The sequence below is a fragment of the Larus michahellis genome, chromosome 4 (genome assembly GCF_964199755.1).
Source record: "Larus michahellis chromosome 4, bLarMic1.1, whole genome shotgun sequence".
Classification (NCBI taxonomy): Eukaryota; Metazoa; Chordata; class Aves; order Charadriiformes; family Laridae; genus Larus; species Larus michahellis.
Genome location: NC_133899.1, coordinates 44,792,172 through 44,818,344, shown reverse-complemented (window position 1 = coordinate 44,818,344; position 26,173 = coordinate 44,792,172). Strand labels below are relative to the sequence as shown.

General features: G+C 37.5%; 1 protein-coding gene across 13 annotated transcripts in view; it reads left to right on the top strand.

The window, feature by feature from the left end:
• Positions 1-26,173, top strand: part of LRRC4C (leucine rich repeat containing 4C) — a 567,176-nt gene that overhangs the window by 170,639 nt on the left and 370,364 nt on the right. For 4 of the 13 annotated variants that reach the window (XM_074584307.1, XM_074584299.1, XM_074584310.1 and 1 more), the window contains exon 2: positions 25,313-25,358. The exons of the other annotated variants lie outside the window; for them this stretch is intronic. The gene's annotated coding sequence lies outside the window, so the exon portion shown is untranslated. The remainder of the gene's footprint in view (positions 1-25,312; positions 25,359-26,173) is intronic. 13 annotated transcript variants of the gene reach the window in all.

Sequence of the window (26,173 nt, the reverse complement as noted above, 5' to 3'; positions counted from 1 at the left end):
TGACAGGGGCTGTAATGGAGACAGGTCTTAACCTATTGCTTTCCTTTTGTGCACGTGCAACTCGAGTGCTCTATCTGCATCTTTGCATCTTTCTACCAGGGAGTTTCCGAACGCTTTCTAGGATCTCCTAGTATTTCTAGATACTTCCAAAAGTTTGTGGGAGATGGTTTTGGCAACCTTTTGCTTCTTCTGTGTACTGACTGCTAGCAAAAGACCATCACTATTAGAACACTTCAAACTCTACCATCTGTCTTTTATACTATTAACTGAAATATTTTGGCTGTAAAACTGGTCTGGCTCACAGAATCCAATATAAAAATATCCGCAAAAGAAACAGAACAATGTTGAAGATAATGTTAAGAGGGAAAGGAAGAGAAAATGTTTGGAGAGAGGGGAAGAGAAAAACAGAGCAACACAATGAAGAAAAAAGGCACGTAGAGAAAAGTAGTCACAAATTATGTATGCAAACTTATGAAGCAATTTTCAATGAGAACAGCAATCAGCAGGAGTATCTAAAATCCCAGCAGACAGAGGTGCCTGTGTTTTAATTGCTGGAGTTATTTTTCTCTAGTAAGAAGAAAGCAGGAAAAGTGGCTTACTGAAACCATGCTGTCATGCTTTCTTTGTTTTAGCTTTCCACCTCCAACTAGTTTTTTCTCTTCTGTCTCTGAAGGTGAATGGGTCATGACTTCTCTGCAGTGACTTCTCTCTTACTTTTTTTATTAAAAAAACAAACAAACGTTCATTTTGTGTTGAGGATAGCTCAGCAGAACTTTTGGGATGTTGATAATAATAGGGAAAAAAAATGAACAAAGAAAACCTGAAATGTAGCAGTAATCCAAATAACAACTGTAGACTTCAAACTTGAGCATCAGACCAGGCCATATGGACCATAAAGATATGGTTTCGAGTATGGATAGTGGTCTACGTCTAAACTCAAGAATAAAAATCAACTGTGTCAGAAATGTATTCTTAACCATAACATAAAGCAAGTCAAAAAACATTAGTAGCAGACTGCAGAAAAGTAAATTTGAGCCTATCCCTATGAGAAAGCAGTTACTCAGTTTAATATTTTGAAAGGGGAAAAACCCTTCTCTGTTCCTCTTCTATGATTTTTACCTGCTTTTTTATATTTTCTTTTGGAAACCTTTCAGATTTATGGATTCCATAAGTACTCTTTCCATTTGTGGTTTGTTTTGTTTTGTTTTCCTAATTATTCTCATTATATTGTTCTGTTTAAGGTGAAGTGTCCTTGAAACTGTGTGCCTACGTTGAGATGCAATTCACAGAATCTACATATTAACAATTCTATTTGCTATTGTGATGATAATTAAGAGGGAAAACTAATTCCATATTAGTACAAAGAAAAGCTGGAGAAAACTAGAGAAAGAAGGAAAGCATTTTCGGTACCCTTAAACCAACTGTTGGTCTTAGGAGAAGTAGCTTAATATATTTATCATATTTAATGGAAATCTGAATAAACTGTAGTTAACCAAATAGCTGTGCATTCAGGCAGAAACTGCCATCGACTGCATATAAACATAAACTGCTCATTGCTGGGTTTTATGTTTTATACTGCTGAAAGCTATTGGTAGAGTTCCTTGTTTAACTCCAGTTATATGAAATTTGGCTTCTGTAGGATTTGGATCAGTTAAATTCTTAGTGCTATTAAGTAGTTTATATTCAGTATTTTTGCCTATGCCACAAATGATTGTTGTGTTGTATAATGACAGAGGATGGTTTGGGTTGGAAGGGACCTTAAAGATCATCTAGTTCCAACCCCCCTGCCCTGGGCAGCGACACCTTCCACTGGACCAGGTTGCTCAAAGCCACATCCAACCTGGCCTTGAACATTTCCAGGGATGGGGCAGCCATAGCTTCTCTGGGCAACCTGTTCCAGTGTCTCACCACTCTCACAGTAAAGAATTTCTTCCTAATATCTAATCTAAATTTCCCCTCTTTCAGTTTAAAACCCCTCACCCTATCATTACACTCCCTGATAAAGAGTCCCTCCCCATCTTTTCTGTAGGCCCCCTTTAGGTACTGGAAGGCCTCAATAAGGTCTCCCTGAAGCCTCTTTTTCTCCAGGCTGAGCAACTCCAGCTCTCGCAGCTTGTCTTCATAGGGGAAGTGCTCCAGCCCCTTGATCATCTTCGTGGCTCTCATTCCTTAATATATCTAATAAAAACATAAATTAAAATTTTGAATGCTGGTTGGTTCCCTCAGTGACTTTCTTCCATGCTCTTTACTGACTAATGGTATTAGTATTAGCAAGTCACGCTCTGCTGAAGTTAGTGAAACCACCAACTTTCCTTAAATATGCTAATAATATAATCTTTTCTATTTGATTCTTTTGCATTAGGGTAAGAATACTTTCACTTTGTCAACTAAGAAATGTGATCTAACTTACTAGCAAGTACCACAACACTATTTAGGTAGCATTACAGGGATTTGTAGCATCGAAAAGAAGTGAGAATCCCCTGACACTCTGCTAAGGATAATACCTGGAACAGCCAGAACCTGCTGGGAAGTTAGCATGCAAAATGATGCTGGGAACATGAAGATGGATTAGCAGATTTAAGGGGATTTATAATGAAATAAAGGAGAAGAAAGCTAACACCTTAGGGACTTTCTTTTCCTAAAAATGAGTGCAGACATGTTTTCTCTTTGCTGTTACTTCTCATTTGAACATTTCAATGCTAAGTGAAATATTTTTAATAACGTTACAAAGTAACCTTTTTTCAGAAGGTGTATCCAAACGAAATTCATGGCATGGTTATAGTAATGTTTCTTTGAAATGGTAATTTGATCTATATCTTAATTTGAACTGTTAATATTCATAATGTTTTGGCCAAAATCCAATCATAGTAATTACAGTTACTGGATCAAGTTTCACCTGGCAGTTTCCAAGGGAAGAGAATAGGTTTATTTCTTTCCTATAGCATCACCAGATCTTTTAACAGCTGTCGTGTATAGCCCTGGAGATCTATGCGTCAGAAAAAGCCTCAGTAACATACTGAAGTGGAAAGTGTAATTCAAGGATTTGAATTTTAATTTTCAGATTATTTTGTAGATTAATATTATTAATAGAAAAAAATACACTGTTCAATAATAATTTATTCTGGTTTGCAGTCTATATCACAAAGAATTGCTCTGGTTTTTTTAGTAACACGCTCCAGACAATGGAGTTAGATTAAACACTGATTTTGCAAGCTACTATGTGGCCTACTTCAGTGAGACTACTTAGGAACTCTTTTTCTCTGGCCTTGTCTCTGGGTCTGTGTAGGCATACAGCCCAATGCAGTTTCAGTAGCTTTATCGCTAGACTAAGGTTTTAACTTCTGAGATAAGATCTGAATTATGTTCTGTGGCACGAAGGTTTTTCTTCTGTGTTCTGCTGCTTGGTTTCTCTGATAGTAATTTTTCTATTTTTCTACACTTTTTTTCTTCTTCTCTTTTTTTTTTTTTAACAGATGTATAAACTGAGATGCAAGGCAATTTATTCTAAGTGATCTTAGGTATAGATGCCAATCACATAAATTAAGACCTTCTGCAATGCAGGACAGCTATTGAATAGATGACAAGAACCTGTGTTTTTTAAGGAACATTTTTGGTTTTTTGTAGTGAATCACAGTGGCTTTTTGGAGGTACTAGAAGGCTGAGGTTATATTACTGCTTTGTTTTTCTTTTAATGATAATGCATTTTATGAGTATCACAGATTCTTCAAGGGAAAATTACTTCGTTGCAGCATCCATGATAGAGTCAGTGCATTGTGATGAAGATTTTGGTCTCCTGTGGTGCATTAAATGCAACTTAACAGCATTTTAAAAAAAAATTTGCTAGTAAATATTTATAGCTATGATGGAAAACATGACTTGGTAAATGCACAAGATCTCAGTAAGTAGCTTCAGAGGAACAGGTTGAATCCCATTCATATAAGAATGAGTTATATGTCAGCAGGAATTGGCTCCTCTCTCACCGCTGACTGTACAGTACGTGGGAATTCCAGGGTTAGTCTGGGACCTTCCCTGGTGGGATGGCAAGGATTGATTTTTTTGCACAGCTTGATGTACTCTAGCTTGTAGAGAATTTAATTCAAAGCAATGGTTATTATTCTTTTGAGCACGAACAACATGAAAAGAGTTTTTGTGAAATTCTATTAGCGCTTTGGTTTCCTTTTAGATCACTACTGTGTGCCACTTTATCCTCCAGAAGAGAACTTAATTGGCACGTAGTGATGGAGGCAGTGCTACTAGCTCTTATAACTTTTTTTGTGACTCACGGTATTTAGGGGTTTTCTTCAGATCCCAAGTTCTAAATTTCTACAATTGCATGCTAATCACAACAGGAAGTTGAAATAAAAGCAAGTTTATAATTCATTGGATTGCAGACATCAGCTTGATAGCTGAAATCAAGTTAGCCCAAACTGTAGCCATTTAAAAAAAAATCCTAATTATTAAAAACTTCATAATTATTTTAGAACTTTACTGATGAACTCTGAAGGTCTCAAGTTGACAACAGATTGCGCATGCTTTTTTTTCCCGTCCTATGCGAGTGATGAATTCTGCCTGAAGCCAATATCTGCCAAGGTACTGTTTATATAAACCTTTCGTCTAAGCCAGCAGTTAGAAAACACATTGCCAGATGTATATAAAGTATCTCTTTCTGTTTAATACCTAAACAAACAACCCCAAGCATAATACAGCCCCTCTCTTTTGCACCTTTCTGTTCCAGCTGCATTGTGACCATCTTCTTCATGCTTCCAATGCAGCAAGTGTACAAGAGCTTATTATTTCATAACCTTGTGAGTGCTGAGTTTTGGATTGTTTTTTTAATTAGCATTTTAATTGCTCATCAAAGTAATTGAAAACTGTGTTGAAAAAATGGGGCATTTACTAATCCCTTTGGTATCAGTCAACACTAACATTTTCCGAAGGTCAAATGTGTGCTTGTGATAGTGGGAACTTTCTTTGCTGACGTGATGCCGAAGACTTGGTGGGTAGAGAGGTTTTTACCATGCCTTGCAATCTGCCTCTGCCTGTGGTGGGGGAACAAAGAGGTACTGTTTGATGCATAGCTACTTAGGCAAAATTTGCTCTGAGAAGACATATTACCATATCGCTTATCAAAGCCAGACTTGTAACCATGCAAGATGAGTCTTAAGTGGTTAATGCTGGTAGGGAAGCTTTAATTTATATCAGTGCTCTTGGACAGTGTGTGCACTTGGGGATGCTCGTCCCACTGCTAACATATGATCACTGGAATCTAAGCTAAGGCTCAGTTCCTGGAACTGTCGAGAGAAGACATTGAACAGGCCAGGATGCGAGTAGGCTGGGTCGTATTAAGCTGGAAGCTGTACTAAAAGGCTGTGAAATAATTGTTTAAATATTGTTTAAACGAGATGTCTGAGCCCTCACTAATTTTTACAGGAAGTAATGAAATGACCTTACTACTGCAAACTTACAGTTTGTCTTACCTAAGTTTGAATGTGCTTTGGAAAATCCTGCTCATTGTCTTCTCTTCAAGTTTTATGTTTTCCCTTGCAATGAATTTACCTATCTTCAGCTAAAAGATCCCTGCTGGGAGGATTCCAGCAGTCTTTCAAAAAGGAGCTCAGTAAGAATATTGAAATGTTAGGTTTAAATTTAGAGTTTCAAATAATTCATGTCTGGCTTGGTACTTATTTTCCCATGCCACTTGTGCAAAGGCAACTGTGCTTATTGTTCTGTGGTCCAAAAATTGGTGCTTGAAAAGTAAGAAATGTATGATGAACCCATCCTCTCCTGTGAATGTCTCTCTCCTGCTTAATCTCCCCAAATTTCTTAGCTGTAAGTACTTGACAGTGCTGTATTAAAGCTGGTGGAAAAGTTCCCTTTTGTTCATTCATTATAAGGAGAATTTGGGCATCATAGTCTTTATAAACTATTTTATATGTTTTCGTGTGGTACAAAGCAATGCAATTCACAAGCCTTCTAAATCGTTTTGTATGATTTTTTTCTAATTTTTTTTACAAAAATGTTTGGTTTTGAAATGTGTTAATACCCATGAAGTTTCTCTGAGGGAATAAAATGGAATGAAATGGAACAAAAGCTTTTTGTTTCAGAAATAGATTTTTGTTCTAATTTATGTTGTATTCTAGGTAATTGTTTTATGCTACCTTTTTGTTTTTACAGTATTTGTGGTTTGTTGCATAGTAGAGTTGCATAATAATACTAGAAATCACTTGTAGAACAAATTCCAGGTATTGGCAAACTCAGGTTGCTTTCCTTCAGTCCAGCTCCTCTGTGTAAGCTGAAGGTGGACTATTTGTTCTTTAACCTGTAGAGTTTTTAATGTATGAAAAATTGCTTAGATAAATTATGTACTTGAAAGTATTGTCCTTTCAGTGACAGTTTATTCTGATTTTCAGAGCTGCTAACTAGGCACAATGGTTGCTAAAGTTAGTGGATGTTGTTATAAGCCCATATATCTCATGTTAAGAATCGATTTTTACACCCATTTTTAGAGATAGGCCTTAATCTTTTCAGTCAACCAATTTCTGAAGCAGGGGTATACTGCAGATTGAGCAAGAGGAAAAAAATAAATAAATCATTGCACTAACTTTGATGAACCTTCAAAGCTCTCCTGGTTATAATAATGGTCACAGAACATCTGAAGTCTTAGGAAAAGCATATTTTACTTTGTGCTCATTGGTAAATTAGGATTAATTGCTAGCTGATCTTGCAGTTGATATGTAATTGGCTCATTGTCACTGAGCAGGCTTAAGAGGAAAAACTACACTGGTTATTGCTTTGGAAGTTAAAAAAGGAAGTCTCTGCTATGTTTGAAATGAAAATAAAACAGCTAGAGCTTGACCCATTGAAACACTTCATACTTTTCATTGCTAGCAGGAGATCCTCAGTGAGGCAGATCAAATGTAATTATCGAGAGAACATAAAGAAAACATCTTTGTTTGCCCTGTTGTAATGAGGACAGCTCAGCAGGATTGGTCCTGAGTGTGCTGGATTCTGACTGGTGTACAGGCTTGTATGCTGCAGAGTTAGCAGGGGTTTAGTCATTTAATTACATGGAGTTATTTTTGCTTTTGCAAGCACTAGTAACTTTCTTTTAAAAAGAGGTAAGAGCTTGCAATACTTAATGTGCCCTTCATATCCTGAAGGTGCTTCACAATTATTAAGCAATTAGTGTGAACACCACCTGGGTGTACTTCTGTCCCTTCATATGTATCTTGGTAGTAATAGATACAACCTAAACCCATAGATGTCCATTTATAGATGGAGAAACAAAGCAAAATGAATTCTTTTGGCATGTCTGAAATCCGGTTCAGAGAGCTTAAAGGAGTTTTTTCTATGTGATAGCTAATCAGTGATGAATTTGGAAATACAACTTGGTAGTGAACTCCTGATCCTTTTGGACTGGATAAGAATTTCTTAACTCCAATACTAACGTTTCTCTTCTGAGTCTTGATTTCCAGTTCTTGTACCTATCTTTTTCTTTTCTGAGTAGGAATTTTGAACATCGCTTAAACTGGGAGAAAGGCAAGAGTATTTGCACTTTGGTTTAGGTGAGAATGTTGAGTTCTTACAGGTATTTAGTCTCTAAGAAGTCTCCTATATCTAAAGAGGACAAAGAGGATCTTTCAGCAGGTGAATGTGAACAGAAACCCGATGGAAGAGGTCTGAGTTGTTCTCTAAAAAATTCTCTTGCTCACTGTGGACTACATAGGACCCAAGGGAGACTAGTCTCCTAACTTCACTATCTAATATGCTCTCCTAACTGTCTTCCTGAAAATCCCAGTATGAGTGTCTTATTAAGAACGCGCTTCAGCAATGAACACCTGTGTACATAGAAGACTATGACTTTTAAATATGAAAATAGTGATTGATACATGCCAAGAATATATAAATAACATATGTCAAAAAGAAGCCATATTGCAATACAGTTGATGACATTTCTTAGTGATCACATCTTGACATTGATTTTTTTTTTGATACAGACTGCCACTGAAACTGCAAAGGGTTTATCAGTGGCTACAAAACTACTGAAACACCCATGGTTTTTTAGGTTTCTCAGTGTGTAATATATTTATTCACAAACAGCCTTTGAAGTTACAAACAACTTTGAATTATCTGTCCAGTGGGAAATCCCAACAAATTGGCATTGTTTTCTTTCATTTACAAGTTGAGATGAAAAGCTGAATTTCTTGGTTTTTAAAGAATTTTTTTGTAATGCCAAAAGATGATACTTAGTGCGTAAAGTTCAAATAATATCTATAATGTGATAGTACCAAACAAAGGAGGTATTGAGGATTAATAGTTACCTCATCAAAAAAATATTTCAACATTATTGAAATTAAATAGGAATGTGTAGTAATTAATTATGACATTGCTCTGTATGAGATTCTGCCCACCACAATGCATTGCTGTAAAATGCTGTATTTCCTGATGAAACGGAAAACCGTTTTGATAGTTTTCACCAATTCTTACAGGAAAGTGCTGTTCTCAGACATGTACATAGTTTGTACTAAATAAATTTTCCCTGAACACATGGGGCATTGCATATTAAAATTTATCATTGATTGTAATCTCAATTTCTCTCCCTTTGCATAAAATACATTTTGGCTCGAATGTTGCTGAGGTTAGGAAAAAAAAAATGTGGGAAAATTGGATGACTTCCTCTTATTTCCCCAGATTGATCCGAAATATTAAAATATTACTCCTCTCATTAAGTTACGTTACTTTTCACAGTAATAAGATGGATTGTGGGGGGGGCATTTATTGAACTGCAACACACTTCTAAAAATTGTGGCTTGTGTCTTAACGTGGCTCATGTGTAGACACGTATGCCACAGGTTCACTGGTGCGTTTTTCCCAGTCCTTTCAGCCTCCATCCAAAAAAACGACAGATGGCAGAGTCCTTGTGTCCCAGATGGTCAGTACTGGCTTATAGCTATCTAGTGCTTGATCTTCCTAATTCATTCTTCCTTGTCTAGGTCTTCTCCTTGTGACTACAAGTATTGGTCAGAATACTTAATCCCTCCAGAATGGTTGCATGCTCAATGTTTTCAGTTTTACTGAGCATGAGATCAAGTCCTTCTGGAAGAAGAATATAGTTTTTCAGAACTGTCTTTCTGTCTGCAAATCAGACAGATTCCTTTGGTTTACATTCTTCAGAGATGTAGTTTTCTGACTTGATTGATGCTGCTGTGTGCTGCAGAATAAACCCCACAAATCAAAACAAAAAAACCCCACCCAAACCCCCAAAACCCAACCCACAAACCAAAAAAACCCCAGCAATCTGTTTTCTTTACAGTTGTATTGCTATTGTCTTCTTCTGATCCATTCATCTGAAATAGAAAGGAAAACCTTATAAGAGCTTAGCAATAAAAACCCTTCTATCTAAGAAATGAAAATATCAATGTTATGATAAAAATATTAATATTATGTTTTTTCTTTAAGCCGAGGATGCAGAATGTTGATAGTTCTGTGTTATGACATATAAAAACATTGTGTCTTGATTCACTATGGGTACAGAAGCTTGTGAGTAAGGGTACAATCACTAGGGGCTAGCTGTTTAAAAAAATCTTAATGTAAAATTCCAAAGCATGTAGAAACATTTCCTTTGTTTCCTAAGATATCTTTGTGTTCAATTGTTTTTTCACTGTTTCTGAATTTAATTTGAGAGTTTGAGGTTTTGCTGACCAATCCAGAAACTTGACCTTGTCCCTCTGATAGAATATTCTCTCCTAATCTTTGGACTAATTTTTTGGGATGTAGTGTGGTAGAGAATTATGTGGGTTTTGTTTTTTTTTTACTCATGAGTAATACATGGAGAAGAACGTTTACGAACAAGATACCAATGTTGTGGCTCTCATACTTTAATTACTACTCTAATCTCTGGACTACTGCCTATTCCAGAGTAGGTATTCTCTCTTTTTTCCCCTCAAAAAACTCCAAAACGTGGCATTATTTCACAGGGACTGATTTTTGTTTTGTGGGTTTTTTTTGTTTGTTTGTTTGGGTTTTTTTAATCTTTTATTTCTTAGGATGGGAAACCATATAGATCTTGCTTACCCAGACCTCAAGTGCTCCAGTATTCAGCTATTAAAAGGATTGGTTTGATTGTTAAGTCAACCTGACTGTACTTCAAACCAACTATGCATGCTTTGCTATTACATATACTCCTTTTAAGTATGGGAGGGATAGGGAAGGGCTGAGTGCAGACGTACTCGTGACAGGTAGTAGAAAATAGGATTTGACTGTTAGAGTTAAGGTTGTTTAATGGATTGGAACAAAAACATTTGTATTGGTGGGGAGATCTTCTAATGATTTTATGTGCCTTAAACCCAAGGATGCGCCCCTAAAGAAAGTATGTGGGACATTATACCTTGTATGTGTAAAATATGGCAATAGAATTAAATAGATAACAAAACTGTCGAGTATGGATTTTTTTTAATTAGATTTCTTTGTATACCCTTTATTAGCAGATCACTTATGTGATCATTTGATCTGCTGTGTTGATACGTAGGGGTATTCCTGGAGATATTATATGAGGCATTAGGGTTGGTGCCTCTGAGGCAGGGTCACTTACTGGGAGCAACAATGTTAGAGGAAGTATGAGCTGCTGCTGTCCATAATGTAGTCGTATTACATAGAACAATTTTACTCTTCAACTTTCTTGCCTTCTCTCATCACCCTCAAAACAGTTAATTTCCTGATTCTAAGTGTTTTTCTGCTTTTTGATTTATGATATTTATTAAATTCTTCATAGTTATTAAATACTTGATGCTTTGTTATTCCTTTGTAACATCTTTGTTTGACAATCTATTTATTGAAGCAGAAGATTAAGTGATAAAGTAAGGATAAAATAAATGCATCAAGATTTCCTCAGGTTCATTTTATCATGTGATGACTGCAGAACATGTTTTCAGCAATGGGGGGATGACTGAATTTGTCTCCATTCTGGACAAATCTGGATTGCAAAAGGAGACTAGTGTGCAGTTGATTTTCCATCAGAAGGAGGTAGTAGTGCATGGGCAGTAAAAAAGCAGCATGATACTTCGATGGCATTCAAACCTTAACAGTCAGGAGAGCATAATTTCAAGATATTTGAGCTCGTTTAGCAGGCAGTGTAGACACAGCCTTTATGTGGCTCAGACTCTAGACAGAATAAAAGATGACCTGCACTAAAACCAATAAATACATTAAACAGTATGAAGACTGGATTTGTTAAGTGGGAGCAACTTCTCCTCTGTCTCATCCTCGGTGTCTTTAGTGTAAGTAAACCATAATAATCCTAGACAACATGAAAGGCAAGGAAGGAAAAATACTGAAGGTATATTCTAGAACATAACCATTTTGTCTGTATGTCTGTCCTCTTGGACAGCTAATAGGAAGAAACGGGGTTAGAAAAATTATTTTGTTTTTCAACAACAATCAGGAAATAAGAAATTTTATATTGATTTTTTGTTGTTGTTGACTTGGTTTTCTGCAAAATGAAGCATTTTCCTTTTCCAGAGACTGGGAGAAGCAACACTTCACCAGTTCTACATGATTTTGGATTTCCTCCTGGCTGATTTTTTTATGTTTTTTCCTCTCTGATTCATGCCAAGAGCTATTTCAGCTTGACATATTGTAAGTGCATTTTCTGTCTATAATGAAATGGAGAAATGTGAATGATGGATGTGCAGTAGGCTTTCTCACTCCTGTATGCTTTGCTATTGATAAGTAAGCTTAGGTAGCCAGAAATGGACTTGTATTTACTTCAAAGCCATCTGGGCTCCCTTCATTCAAGTCGACTGTAGTACTGTGGGTGTCCTCTTGTCCTTGAAGTGATTCATACCTCTTGCTACAGAAGATTTCCACTTTCCTCTTTACCTCATTCCTTGTAAATAAGTCAAATAAAATAGGTCGCTTCTTTACATGGCATCTTTCAAATGTACGATACTTCCTCTTCCACAGACAGCTAGAACTCTCCTCTGTAGCTTTATTAGCTTGACGTTTAGAACACGTATTAATGTTTTAATTTGATTGCCAAAGCACATACATATTGATGTTACTATAGCCGGATTCTAACCTGTTGTGCCTCAGTTTTCCAAGTGTAAAGTGAGAATGGTATTTCCTTACACCATAAAGACTGTTTTGTAGCCTTGCTATTAATATCAGTAGCATTTCACATAGCGAAGGTCAGTTACTGACAAAGTATGAGTTAAAACTGAAGCTTGTCTGCTTCTCCATGTGTCTTTATGATCTTATATTGTGCATTTCACACATCCTCACTAATTCATTGGATTTTGTATTCACAGTTAAGTTTCCTCTGCCAGTGTTAAATGGCATTTTAACTTTGAGTTTATTGTCTGGGGGAGTTCACTGTCCTGTTAGGGGAAGCTGCTGAGAAGGTTATGAGCACTATCATCCCACTCCTAACTAATGGCAGTTCAGTTTGGGTGGTAGATTTGTACTTTCATAGCAGTAGGATGTGATCTCTCATTCAGCTTTCAGATGTGTCTGAGATTCTTATTTCACAGGATAAGGTGAAGCTAACTGAAGAGTTATGGTACTTTACTTCTCCCTTTGCTTCAGCCAATTAGTTTCAAGGCATTTTAAGGCCTGACTCAAGTTCTAAATGCTTGAATAAGACAAATCTGTAATATTTTTTTTCCTCTATTTGAGCTAAATTATGCATTTGTGAAATCAGTCAGGACAAGTAAATCTCAGTCATGTCAAGGAAATAGAAATATTTCCATAGGTAGGGTTAGCAGGTCTAAATTCTGACCTAGTCTCTCTCTGGATACAGGCTTATTTCCCATTTCCTTATCAGTGTAGAGAGCTAAGAGATGTGCTGGGGTATCAAGTGGGACATTGGGAAATCACAAACCTACTTGTGACATCCATAGATTCTGTGGCACGCCAGTGGAAATCCACAGTCACGTTTCCATGCTTTCAGCAGAAATCTATAAAAACCCAAACGAAACCAAAACCAAAACAGAGAGAGAAAAGGAAAAAAAAGAGAAAAATAGTTTTGTTATTTACTGTTTTATTTTGGGAGACACAACATGCTTGTATCTTTAACAGTGATGTTCAGACCTGAGTTATTGTTTTGGCCACCTGGAGATGTTACTACTTGAACCTTGGTTCATGCATTAATGTTCAGATCATTAGATCTGAAAAAATACCTTGATCAAGATAGCCAGAAGTTCTCCATACCTCCAATTGGACCCAGTCTTCAAACTGAGAATGCTAGGTGCTAGTTATTTTATACAACTGCTGGATTTTTAAGAGAAATTAACAGTCTACAGTTCCCAGTAGGAGTGATGAAGACTTTTGGTTTATATTCTTTTCTTACATTCTTCCACCCCTTCTGCAGTAGCTACAGGAATTTGAGATCTTTTAAAGAGTGTAATTGCTTTGTGCGTTTACTTTTTATTGCCGATAATTATTTTAAAATGATGTCTAGAAAATTAACCTTCAGAAGCTGAATAGTGGAAATTGAATGGGCACATAGATATAGGCTACTGGGTACCCAGTAAATTCTCAGTTTCTTATTTCTATCCTTGGCAGTGTTTTAAGCCAACAGCTGTGGAAAGAACATAGTAAATCTAAAGCTGTAAAATCCATTATTTTTGTTAAAGTACTTATTATTTTTTAAACCTACAGGCAGCTTGAATCTTGAGCACCAAGATTATCTTTTCTCTCCTTAATAATTAGCAGTATCTTGTCAATTCAGCTGTGAGATACTACCTGCTTAGGAATTATCACCTTGAAAACGTCAAATATTTAAAATCAAATGTGAGAATGTCCATAATGTGGTCCTAGGAGGGGAAACAATTTTGAAATAAGATCTCATTTAAATTAAAGATACCATTTATTCATAGGATTACTACAGACATAGTAAGTTGTTAATTTTGAAGTTCAGGTCATTAAATGCGTGTTTTCCCTCACTCTTCTCTGACCTTTAAAGTGGATCATTGCCTTTCTTCTTTCTTGCTGAGAATCTTCAAATTCAACACAAAAGATGCTATCAAAACTCTCTAAATATTAAAAATCTGACCATGTTTACAGTTTTCTATGGGATTCTCTAAGAACATTTACACAGAATTATCACCTGTTATTAGATGATAGTGATGTCTTTATTGACCTGAATTTTAAACAACTCCTTGTTGTCCTCTCAAGTCAACTTTAAGGTTATACAAATTTAATAGCTTTTACAGATGCTCCAGTAAACATCTTAGCTTGAATATTAGGCATCCACATTTTGATGGAGTATTGATGGGATGAAGAAAACATTGCAAGAAGAATAGCCCACACTCGGTCATAAGAAGCTATTTCAGTTCTGCCTTGGAACAGGTCAAAACTTGGAAATGCAAAATTTCTTTTGCCTCGGTCCCTTTCTTTTTGGATCACGCATTCTTTGCTACCTTCCTTGGTAGGCGTAATATGAAGATTTTTATTTATTTTTTTAATAGATGATTGTTGTAGAAAGCACATCAGCTAGATGCTTTTATAAAATAGAATGCAGCTTGGTGTGAAGTGCAAGCAAAAGTGAAGTTTAGCAACAGTTTAAAAGCACGCTCCGTCAAAGAGACAGGCCCTGTTGCCTGTAACAACAGAATAACTCCATCAAATGCATTACAAGAGAACAACTACACCGTGTTTTCAGTTATTTTTGGGAATGCTGATAACAGAGGAAGGTCTCCCCAAAGAGTGTTTTAAGAGTAATGTAATTAGAGTTAATAATAATAATTGAACACATGCAGTAGGGAAATTCACAGTGGTTTCAAGGAAGCTTAGTCTTTTAAACTTGTTTGTGTGTCTAAGGTCTAGTGTTGCATGAATACTCATGAATAGAGTGCACCAAAATACAAGGTTATCTTTTTTTTTTTTTTTTTTTGCTAGAAGATTTGTACTCGTTTCCAGTGCTTTAGATTAGAAAGTTAGAGGTTAATAAAAGGAATCACATGGTAGGTGTGAAGATTTAGATTCTCAGTGTGTGGAACTGGTATATGGGTAAAAATACATCAAGTTTTTCTTTATTGATCCAATCCTAAGGATGCAATACTGACAGATTTTTCCTTGGCAATCCACAGATTCAATGGCTTATTTATTTTTACAAGAAGTAATCATAGCATACATTAACTATTAACATGCATTTAGTATATTTTTATTCCGTTCCATGTATTTTTGTAACCCATACTGTCCATTTACTATAATTCTGAGCTTTAAGAGGGTAATTTCAGTATTGGCTATTTTCACTGGGAAACTAACTATATTAGAGGACAATGCAGATAAAGGATTTATGTTCATATTTACTTTGTGGCATTACAGAATATCTTTATATCAGTAATTTTTAGAACTGCAGAAGGATGTTTACATCAGTTCCTTTAAATAAATCTATGAGAAAATATAAAACAGAGGAAAGGAAAATAGTTTGTTAACTTCATAAACAATTAATAAGCTATAAGGAAACTATCACATACCACGTGTAAAGTAAATAACATTTAATCTAATAGTGTCTTAGTGTATTTCTACCTGTGTAACAAAATGCAGTTATTCTACCTGTAATGAGGAGGTAACATTTAACTTACAGTTTGAGCCAGGTCTGCTAATTCCAGGGAAAGTGAAAGATCCCAGTATCTACAGTCCTACATAGGAGTAATTTTTCTCACGTAGTGGGTGAAAACATGCTGACACATCTGCACGAATGTTCCCATCTCTCAGGATGCTCCACAGGAACAGAAATGTGCCTTTCTAACAGTCTGAAGGCTCACTGCCTTATTGATTCACAAGAAGACAAAGGATGTTGAAGTGCAGTTGCAAAATGTTTGTGGTGTTCACCCTTTGCTGTCTGGTTCAATGAACAACCGTGGTGTTTCTGCTGTTGTGAAGAGTTTCTCCAGGGGTTAGGATGCTGGCCAGGGTATTACTGATACCCAAGTAAATTTTCTGCTCTGTCTCAGGCAGATAACAGCCTGTCTGCATGAAATTCACAGACCTTTTGACAGCTGCTCTCTGGGCCTGAAGAGGTCACTTCTACATGACAGTACTGTGGAAGGGACTTGGAAGGACCAAGAATGGTAGATCACTGATAGCAGGTGAATTGCTCCATAACGCATACATGATAACAATTTGAGGTCCTTGCTTTTACTGCCTATCCTGCCAGTTGAAAAGGGTGCAGTAGTAGAAATAAAATGAAATTCATACTGTTCCTCTGCTGTCCATATTTTAGAGAAAACTAATGTTCTCCAGATGATATAAGCAAATACATTTACACAATGTTCTATCGTACTTAGATTATGTGTTAATGCATTAGTGTTTCGCAGTTTAAAGTTGTTGGAGTAATTTATTTAGTGTTTTCTAAAGGTCTGTGCTTCGATGCTGAAAGCCTTACTTTTCTACACTGATGATAAGGAATGAAAAAATACCACACTTGGGTTGAAACCACAATTTTTTGGTTACCGGTTTGGTTTTAGTTTACAGTGGAGATGCCTGGGGTACATCTTACAGGGGAAGATGTGTATGTGGGAACAAGGGAATTGAATTCCAGCTCTATGCCCTATTTCTTTGGCTAGATTGTTTTCATGTCCTGCACTGTGTCATTCAAAATTAGCATAGTTGTTCTACCTCTTTAGTGTAGACTTTAGTATGATTGCACATTGGTAGATGTACATGGATTAGAATCACAAAATAAATCTCTTTCATGTTTATGTAAGCATGAAGGTATAATCTATATTTTTCAGTGAAGTCCTGATTTTGAGCTACTTTTTGCAGTGGGCATTGTGTCTGCAAGTAATTTTCTGCTCATCCTTTCTGTGGAAGAGCTATGAATGGTGTAAAGAATCGGCAGTTTGCTCAAGCCTTGCTTCCTTGTTTTTATGAATGCGTTGGTACTTCAGCTGCCCCACTGGCAGAATACCTCCAGGCTGACTTTTTGTTTATTGCACTGCCATTTACCGTGTGCTTACAGAGCAACTCAAAAAGAGGCAGTTCTTGGTGCCTGAATGTAATAACATACCTTATAAAAGAAATGGGAACAGTTCATTTTGCTGATTGATTAAATACTTATTATTAAATGTCTTTTAAGCTAAAATTTTCTGAAGAGCTATTAAATGGTATAGCTGAATGCCGAATTTTGAAAGCACAAGCCTCTTTTCAGGTTAATCACAGGATCTCTGGATCTTTTCATTATATTTAAGGCCTCTTGAAGTGACAAGACTGATATGAAAAAATAACATGAAATCACAAAATAACTACATGTTGTGTTTTCCAAAACACTGAGGTAGCTACGTATATAATTACTTTCGGAGCTATTAAATGAAAATGCACAGCAGCATTCAGGAATATGTGATTACTCAGAGGATTTCTTTATTAAAACTCTAACTTGTATTAAACAATAGGTGTCCCCTCTCCCTTTATGCAACACCTTGTGCTTCATGATATTAAAGTCTTTTCCAAATTTGGCTAAATTAATTCTTAGGGCAAAACTGCTCAAAGGAAAGCAAAGCAAAGGCATCAGTGACTAAGCATGGACATGAGTTAAGACTGAGTGATAGTATACAATAGTAGGAAGGTGGACGAAAGAAGGTATTACACTTTTTGAGATGGAGATTTTCAATACAAAGAGAGATGCACTTCAACAACAGCATTGTCAGATTTGAATCCCACAGTTGAAGATTGTGGTCTAAACATTAAGCAAGCTCTTTTTCTCTATTTTGCCAATATTAAGTAGTTTTAATAGATTACACTGCATTTAAAAAATGTACTCTACAACGTTTTCCTGAACAGTTTATAATAACAGACATTCACAGGCTCACAGAATAGTAGGGGTTGGAAGGGACCTCTGGAGATCTTCTAGTCCAACCCCCATGCCAAAGCAGGTTCACCTAGAGCAGGCTGGACAGGAATGCATCCAGATGGGTTTCGAATATCTCCAGAGAAAGAGACTCCACAGGGCAGCCTGTTCCTGTGCTCTGTCACCCTCAAAGTAAAGAAGTTCCTCCTCATGTTGAGGCGGAACTTCCTGTGTTCTAGCTTGCATCCATTGCCCCTTGTCCTGTCGCTGGGCACCACTGAAAAGAGCCTGACCCCATCCTCTTGACACCTGCCCTTTAGATATTTATAAGCATTGATGAAATCTCTCAGTCTTCTCTTCTCCAGGCTAAACAGACCCAGCTCTCTCAGCCTTTCCTCATAAGGGACATGCTCCATTCCCTCGATCATCTCTGTAGCCCTCCGCTGGGGGGCCTCTCTCCAGTGGTACCTTGTCTTTCTTGAACTGGACACAGTACTCCAGATGTGGCCTCACCAAGGCAGAATAAGAGGGGGAGGATGACCTCCCTCAACCTGCTGACCACGCTCTTTTTAACGTACCGCAGGAAACCATTGTCCTTCTTGGCCACAAGGGTACATTGCTGGCTCATGGTCAACCTGTTGTCCACCAGGAATCCTAGGTTCCTCTCTGCAGAGCTGCTTTCCAGCAGGTCACCTCCTTACCTGTACCAGTGTATGGGGTTATTCCTCTCTAGGTGCAGGACCGTGCGCTTGTTCTTGCTGAATTTCATTATGTTCCTCACCGCCCAACTTTCTAGCCTGACCAGGTCTCACTGAATGGCAGCACAGCCTTCTGGTGTATCAGCTGCTCCTCCCAGTTTTGAACCATCAGCAAACTTGTTGTCCTCTCTGTCCCCTCATCCAGGTCGTTGATGAATATATTGAACGTGACTGGACCCAACACTGATCCCTGGGGAGCACTGCTAGTTACAGGCCTCCAACTAGACTCTGCACCACTGGTCATGCACCACCCTCTGAGCTCTGCCATTCATCCAGTTCTTAATCCACCTCATTGTCAACTCAACTAACCCACACTTCCTAAGCTTACCTATGGGAGACAGTGTCAAAAGCCTTGCTGAAGTCGAGGTAGACAACATCCTCTGCTCTCCTCTCACCCACCCAGCCAGTCATTCCATTGTAGAAGGCTATCAGATTGGTCAAGCATGATTTCCCCTTGGTGAATCCATGCTGACCACTCCCGATGACTTTTTCTTCTACTTGCTTAGAGATGACATCCAGGATGAACTGTTCCATCACCTTACCAGGGATGGGGGTGAGGCTGACTGGCCTGTAGTTTCCTGGGTTGTCCTTCTTGCCCTTTTTGAAGACTGGCGTGACATTAGCTTTCCTTCAGTCCTCAGGAACCTTTCCTGTTCTCCAGGACCTTTCAAAGATCATGGAGAGTTGCTTCACAATAACATCTGCCAGCTGCCTCAGCACTCGTGGGTGCATCCTATCAGTGCCCATGGATTTGTGGATGTAAAGTTTGCTTAAATCGCTTCTAACCTGATCCTCCTCGATCGAGGGAGAGTCTTCCTTACTCCAGGCTCTCTCTCCTACCTCCAGGGTCTGGGGCTCCTGAGGGCTGGCCTTTGCAGTAAGGGCTGAAGCAAAGAAGGCATTCAGTAACTCCACCTTCTCTGTGGAAACATTCAACAGTTTAATGTTTCATTCTAACTTATAATTCTGATTATTTTAAGTTTCTAATTTGTCTTTTTGTAGTACAGCAGTTCATGAAGAGTTAATAAGGCACTCCTTCCCTCCTTCCCTCCTCTACTACCCTCCCCACAAAGAGTAATCAGAACTCAAAGTAGGATTCTTCCATACTGAAGGACAAATACATCATTTGAAATTTCAGATGCCAAGCAGCATGTCTGCCAGAAGGATATCTATTTCCAGACAGGTGCAATATGTTGTAGCAATGATCTGTAGTAAAGCCTATATCAAACCAAGGAAGAGGTATGTTTGCATCTAAAAACTCAGCTTTTACACCAACAGATTATTATTATTATTATTATTATTATTATTATTATTATTATTATTATTATTATTGTCTTCTAGCATCTGTTTTACAAAACTATTGAGTCACCTGTGGGAAATGTGAGGACACTTAATGGGTTGAATGTGTCTGGATGTGCATAATAATATATAGTGGAGATGGAGTGCATGCAAAATTGGCACAAAAAGACACAGAAAGCTAAGGCAATTGTGCTTTACATGTGGTATAAGAGTGAGTCAGAAGAGACGTTTAATAATAAATATTATCTGAAACACAAAGTGGAAAATTCACAGCACAGATAAAAAAAATTAAAAAATTATAAGGCAAACTGTGCCGCAGTTTGTGTGGTTGGGGTTAATGAGAGCATGATTTGTACCTAGGGTGCTTTAAGTTTAGGAAGGGACCTAAATCAGTGTACTAGAAATACCAGATGGAAGTAATAGTTGATGGCAAACGCAACACAGGACTGCATTTGATCTGAGTGGTGCTTTGGGCACTGCAAAGTTTTCTGCAAGCATAGTTAAATGGTCATGCTCAGTATTGAAAGAAGTGCACTGAAACCTGTTTGTATAAGCATCTTTTTAGCACAGAGCTCTGAGAAATTCTTTTTGTGACTGAATTGTTCATTTTCATCAAATCTTCCAGGTATAGAAGGCCTCAGGTTTTGAATCGTGTGTATAGGAAAAATGATGGGGTTTGAAAATGAGAACTTGGTTGCCTGTCTTCACCCAAAGTACAGAGCGAGTTATTTATTTTGAGGAAACTAAAGAGCTAGAAAATGTTTACGAAACCAGATATTCTGGAGTTCATTGCTAACAAAGAAAACATAACATGTAACCATAGTGGTTGACAGTGTCAAAGTGAATGCTAATTAAAAATGTTTCTTGAATTACAAGCTTTGTTATAAGTGGCAGAGCACGAAGATTATTTGCTTTTGGCAGCAGCCATATTTTTGTCCATTTTTTAAGGAAGCAGAAATGGATTTCCACTCTTATACATTACCATGACTATTGAGAAGGTTGTTACCGTTCTCTGAGCCTGAGAAAACAGACAAGGAGTGTATACGTGATTTCCCAAATACACCAGTAGGTCATAGATGCAAGTTTCTATGGTGTACATGTTTGCTATGAACATTAGAAGCTCCATTCTGATTTTAGAAAAAAATACTCTTATTAATTAATTGAGGTGTTAAAAAAATGAAAAAAAAAAGAATTCATAGAAAAAGAACTCATCCTTTTCCACTGGTTCTTTTAAATCGCTATGTTGGTAAGTGAAAGTAAAACTGGAAGACGTATGTTGCGTTATAGGGGTTTTTTTCAGCTTGTAATAGTTTCTTCTCCAAACTTTCCTTAGGTTAGAGTCATAAAAAAAAAAAGACTCCCCCACTTCCTCCCTCGTGCCCAGTATTGTCCCTGCTCATTATTATTTGCCAAATGGCAATATTGTCCTTTGTGGCACACAATACACAGGTGAAGGCAGTCACTGCCTGTGTCTGTTAGGTCAACAGAATTCCAAAAAGATTTCCTTTGTATTTTCCAACATATAGAATGATAGTGTGTGGTCTCTATATTTAGATTCAGAAAAAGTTCAATTTCTAATCAGCAATGTATTAATGGAATTCAAGGCTGGAGAGTTTTTGTGTGGTTTTGTTTTGTTTTGTTTCCCTCCACACTCAATGATCTCTTTATTTTCTTGCTTTTTCATTCCAAATATTGAATAAGACTATTTGGTTGTTTCAACACTGACAGAGGATGTACCATCTCTCAGATATTTTTAAGAATGTTTAGTTCTCCATTCATTGGCATAGAAAAGAAGTAGCAACGAGACCATTCTCACTGGAGGTACGCTTATCCTTTTTACAAGATTTTTTAGGATCGTGCGTGAGTTTTCATCGTATTGCTTTTATTGTTCTGCACTGTGGCAAATTGGTGCTTTGTGGCACCAGCAGTGGACCAAAACATCCATAAAACTGAGTGGCATTGGCTGGTCTGACAGTATAATTTGTCTACTAAAAGAGAAGTGTTTAGCAGAGTATGTAATTGTGCTTTCTAGATTCAGTCAGAATAATATTCTAACATTTCTAGCTTTTAAAAGTGCTCCTTAATGACCAGTAGCTCCGTTGCTACATTCCAGTATGCATACAAAATACAAAGGTGAATAAGACATCAGCAACCTTGTCCTTAGTATGCAGACATAGATGCAATTCTTGCAGCTTACTGTGAGGTGACAGGTGCTTGATAGTGCGAGCAGCACAAAGGTAGCTGGAGCTGTTACTACATATGGAGCTGTCTGCTAACTGTCCGGAATTGCAGTCTTCTGTTTATGAGACTGGCCTCCCTTGAGGTTTTTTTCTAATTTTAACAGGAGCTGCTTGGTTGAGGCTGACAAAATTCAGCCAGAGATACAATAGCAAGATGGATAACATGTAATCAGAGAGTAACACTCAGGGAGAACCTGTGGTGTCCTCATGCCAGCATAATGACCTTGTGTTTATTAAAATAAATATCCCCAAGCAAGGCAGTGCCAAGGAGTTCAATAACAGAAATATTTTCCCGTCCTCCTGCTGCTGAGTGAACAGGGTCTGAAGGTGCCACCTCTAATTGAAAGCAGTCTGCATGCTCATAACAGTTAAGGCTAATTTATTTGTTTATGACAAATAACTGCATGCAGAGTACATGGGAAAGGGGTGGTGTAAGTCAAAATTGAGATAAATTTTCCAGCTGTGCTGAGGAAAGACAGCAAATTCCCTGCATTATTATTGTAAGTGATGATGATGATGGTAAAAAATAAGAAAATAAAAAAGAGTTAAGGCAGTTGTAAGTGTTTTCCTGGTTTATAGGTAGGTTCGTTGTTCCAGTGATGCTTTTATATGGCATATTCAAATGTCTGTGGGTCTGGTAGGAATATGTGCGATGCAAACTTGACTTACCATGTGAGACCTGAACATGAAAAACAGGAAGCTAAACTGGTTACCAGCAGTCTTCTGTTCTTGATATTATCTCCATCCTTGGAGATATTTGAGGTACTAAGGATCAGATACACATGGTCCTGAGTAAACTGCTCAAGTTGACTGTGTTTTGAGACAGGGATTGGACTTGGATGATCTTTAGAGGTTCCTTCCAACTTCAACTATTCTGTCATTCTGTGAAATTGTCTGCTGATAAAATCCTCTGTTCTCAACTGTATATAACCTCAAAATACCCCTGCAAGTGGGAAAATGCTAGAATTGTAGAGCTGACAGAATTGCTCAAGGTAATGTAGTCATCCTTGTGATGCAGGATACAATCAAGTATGCTTATGTCATTCCTGATAAATGCTTTTTCAGGAGGACTTGAATCCATGGAATAACCTGGAAGGAACTTGTGAATGTCACTTAGTGCAGCTGCTCATCGTATGGCCAGTTTAGATCAGGCTTTGTTCACACAGGTTTTTAATATCTACAACGATCGAGATACCACAACTTCTCTGGGTAACCAGCTGCAATTTGACAACCCTCGTGGTGAATGGTTTTTTCCCTTGCATCTAAGCAGATTACCCTTGTTGCAGTTTGTGTTAATCTTCTTTCATCTGTCACTGGCACTGCTGAGGAGGGTCTGGTTCTCTCTGTATTCTTGACAGCTTCCCGTTAGGCAGTTCAGGTAAGATCTCCCATGAGTTTTCTCTTGTGAAGACGGAACAACCCCAGTTTTCAGCCTCTCCATGTACGTCATTTGCTCTAGGCTCTAAATCATATTGGGCTCACTTCAGTAAATCAACATCTGTCTCGTACTCTGTCTCATACAAGAAGTACACATGGACAACAGTTGAATCTCAGAACTGCTGTAGAGGGAAATAATCACTTTCCTCAATCTGCTGTCTGTCATTTTGCTAATGCAGCCCTGTGTGCAGTTGGAATGGGTTACTCCATCCCAGTGGCAGGACTTTGCATTTGCCCTTGTCAAACTTCATTAGGTCTCTGTCAGCCCATGTCTATGGCATGCCAAAATCCCTCTGAAGGGACTAATTCTGGGGATAGAGGCATCACCATTTCCATATTATATTTTACTGTGTTATTTTCCGCATGGTTAGGGTTTTTTTTTTCTTAGGACTAACTTGGTTCTTCCTTTTGATGCAGTTTAAATCTGTCACTATTGGTCATGTAATCCCTAGGCATGGAAAATCAATTCACGTTGTCCTCTTTGCAGCAACTCTTTAGGTATTTGGAAACTTATCATAACCTTCTCTTACTCTTTTCTGGTTTTCTCTCCTCCTCCCTTTTTCACAAGTCATATTGTCTTTGTATTTGTCTTGTTTCCTCTGGACTATCTGCAGCTTACCCTCATCTTTATTGAAATGCCTGAAATTTGACACAATATTTTGTGTGAGTCTTCATCCTTGATAAGTGCTGTAGAGGATAATTTCCTACCTTTTATAGGCTGTGTATTAGCAGATACATCCCAAATACAATTTACTGCTTTTACAGCAGCATGAAATTATGTTTAGCTCCTGAACCATAAAAACTTCCAAATCCTTTTCTGTGAAACCATTTTTCCATGCTGTATTTGTGTAGCAGGTTACTTACCCTAGATTGAGAGTATTGTCCATGTTTAAGGGTAATTTGGTTTGCTTCGGTTTAGTTTTTCAAAGCATAGTTCCACATTGTCAAAATAACTTTCAATTCTAGGCCTGTCCTTCCAATTGCCCGTCACGTTTTATCTTTCAGCATCCTCATCATTAATGAAAACACTGAGTAGGCCTGAATCAATGGGGAACTTCAATAGATGTATTTTTTCATTTTGATGAAATGGCATTGGTAGTAACTTTCCGAGAATTGTTCTCTAAGTAGCTTTGCCTCAGCATTAATCTGTTTTCATCTAGACTGTGCTTTCTCTCCTGTTTATGAGCATATCAGATGAGGCAGTGTCAAAACCCGGAACTCAAATGGTAGTATGTGAAACCTACATAAAACCTTTTATTTTGTCATAGAAAGTAATTACTAGCTGTTACTCATTTAACTGTGGTTTTTTTTTCCCAGTATTTTTATGAGAACTGCAATTTAGTTCAAAATCTGAAACTCCTCAGCTTTATTTTTTCCCCAAGTGTACAAACTGTGTTTGCTCTCCTCTGGTTCCACCTCTCTGCTATATAGAAATTTTGTCATAAAATAAGATGTCAAGCATTAGAAAATTGTCATAGGACACTGTATCTGTTGCTGAGCAGTCTGTTGCACACAGTATTCCTTTCCCAATAGCCAGCTATTTAATTAAATTTCTTAATTATCACAAGGCCCAATTCTTTCTGTTCAGCTAATCTTCTTATTTTTGTAATCTGTACTAGGCAACCAGGTCCTCCTAGAGGTCTGAACACCTTTGTAATACTTTGATTAGTATGCGATCGGCTTAGATGCTTGGCATGCAGACTCATTTTCCTTCCTTTGTTCCTTGCTGTGAATATTCTACTTCTTCCTAAATTTTTAGGGTTAGTCACAATTTTTCTGCCTCTCTACAGGTTTCTGTTACTGTCTCCCCTCAGTCATAAGGAGGCGTGTAATTTGGTAAGCAAAATATTTTTTGATCTATCTGGACTCTATTATGTGTCATGAAACACCATCCTGTGGTCAAAGGAGCCAGACCCTTTCTGGACCCTCCTCTGCACGAGCACACATCGTCTTCTTCGGGACACATCTGCTTTCAACTAAACCCTGTCCCTTTTCCCGAGAGGACTGAAAATCCATAAGCTGATTGCATCACCCCTTACGCCACTACTGTTTGCTTTATAGACACCTTTTATCTTCTTAAGAGAAGTCCCTGGCAATACCAGTATCTGCATGGATTTTTCATATTCACCAGACGAATTCAGTAACTTTAGAGGAAATTTCCAGATATAGGTTTCTAAATGACAGAATATCTCCCAAACCTTTGTGTGGGTTGTATAATGAACATTTCAAAATGGAGTTTTCAGAGTTGAAATAGACTAATTATAAAAGGAACTGGTAAGCAGTTTTCAATCTGATTGTTTTTCTGCTCCAGATTTCTGTGTGGCTCCGTATTGACCACAGGTGCCTGCCAAGCTAATATTCGGTTAGGTCATCTCATCAATAAACAATGTCCTTCCAGGAAATCACTTTAATTGAATTAATGTGGCAAGTCAAGTTAGGTCAGAATTGAAATTCAGTAGATATTTGTATTGTGGAGAAATTTGTTAATTACATAGAGTTTTACATAAGGGATCCCGTCAGAGAAAGGCTTTAAAGGGGGAAACAAAAGTGTCCAACTGTAATCAAGCCATCAATGCACATTTTGTGAAGGCAGAGGTAATTAACATATGAATTCCCGTATGAAATTAAAAAAAAAATAATTAACCGTGATA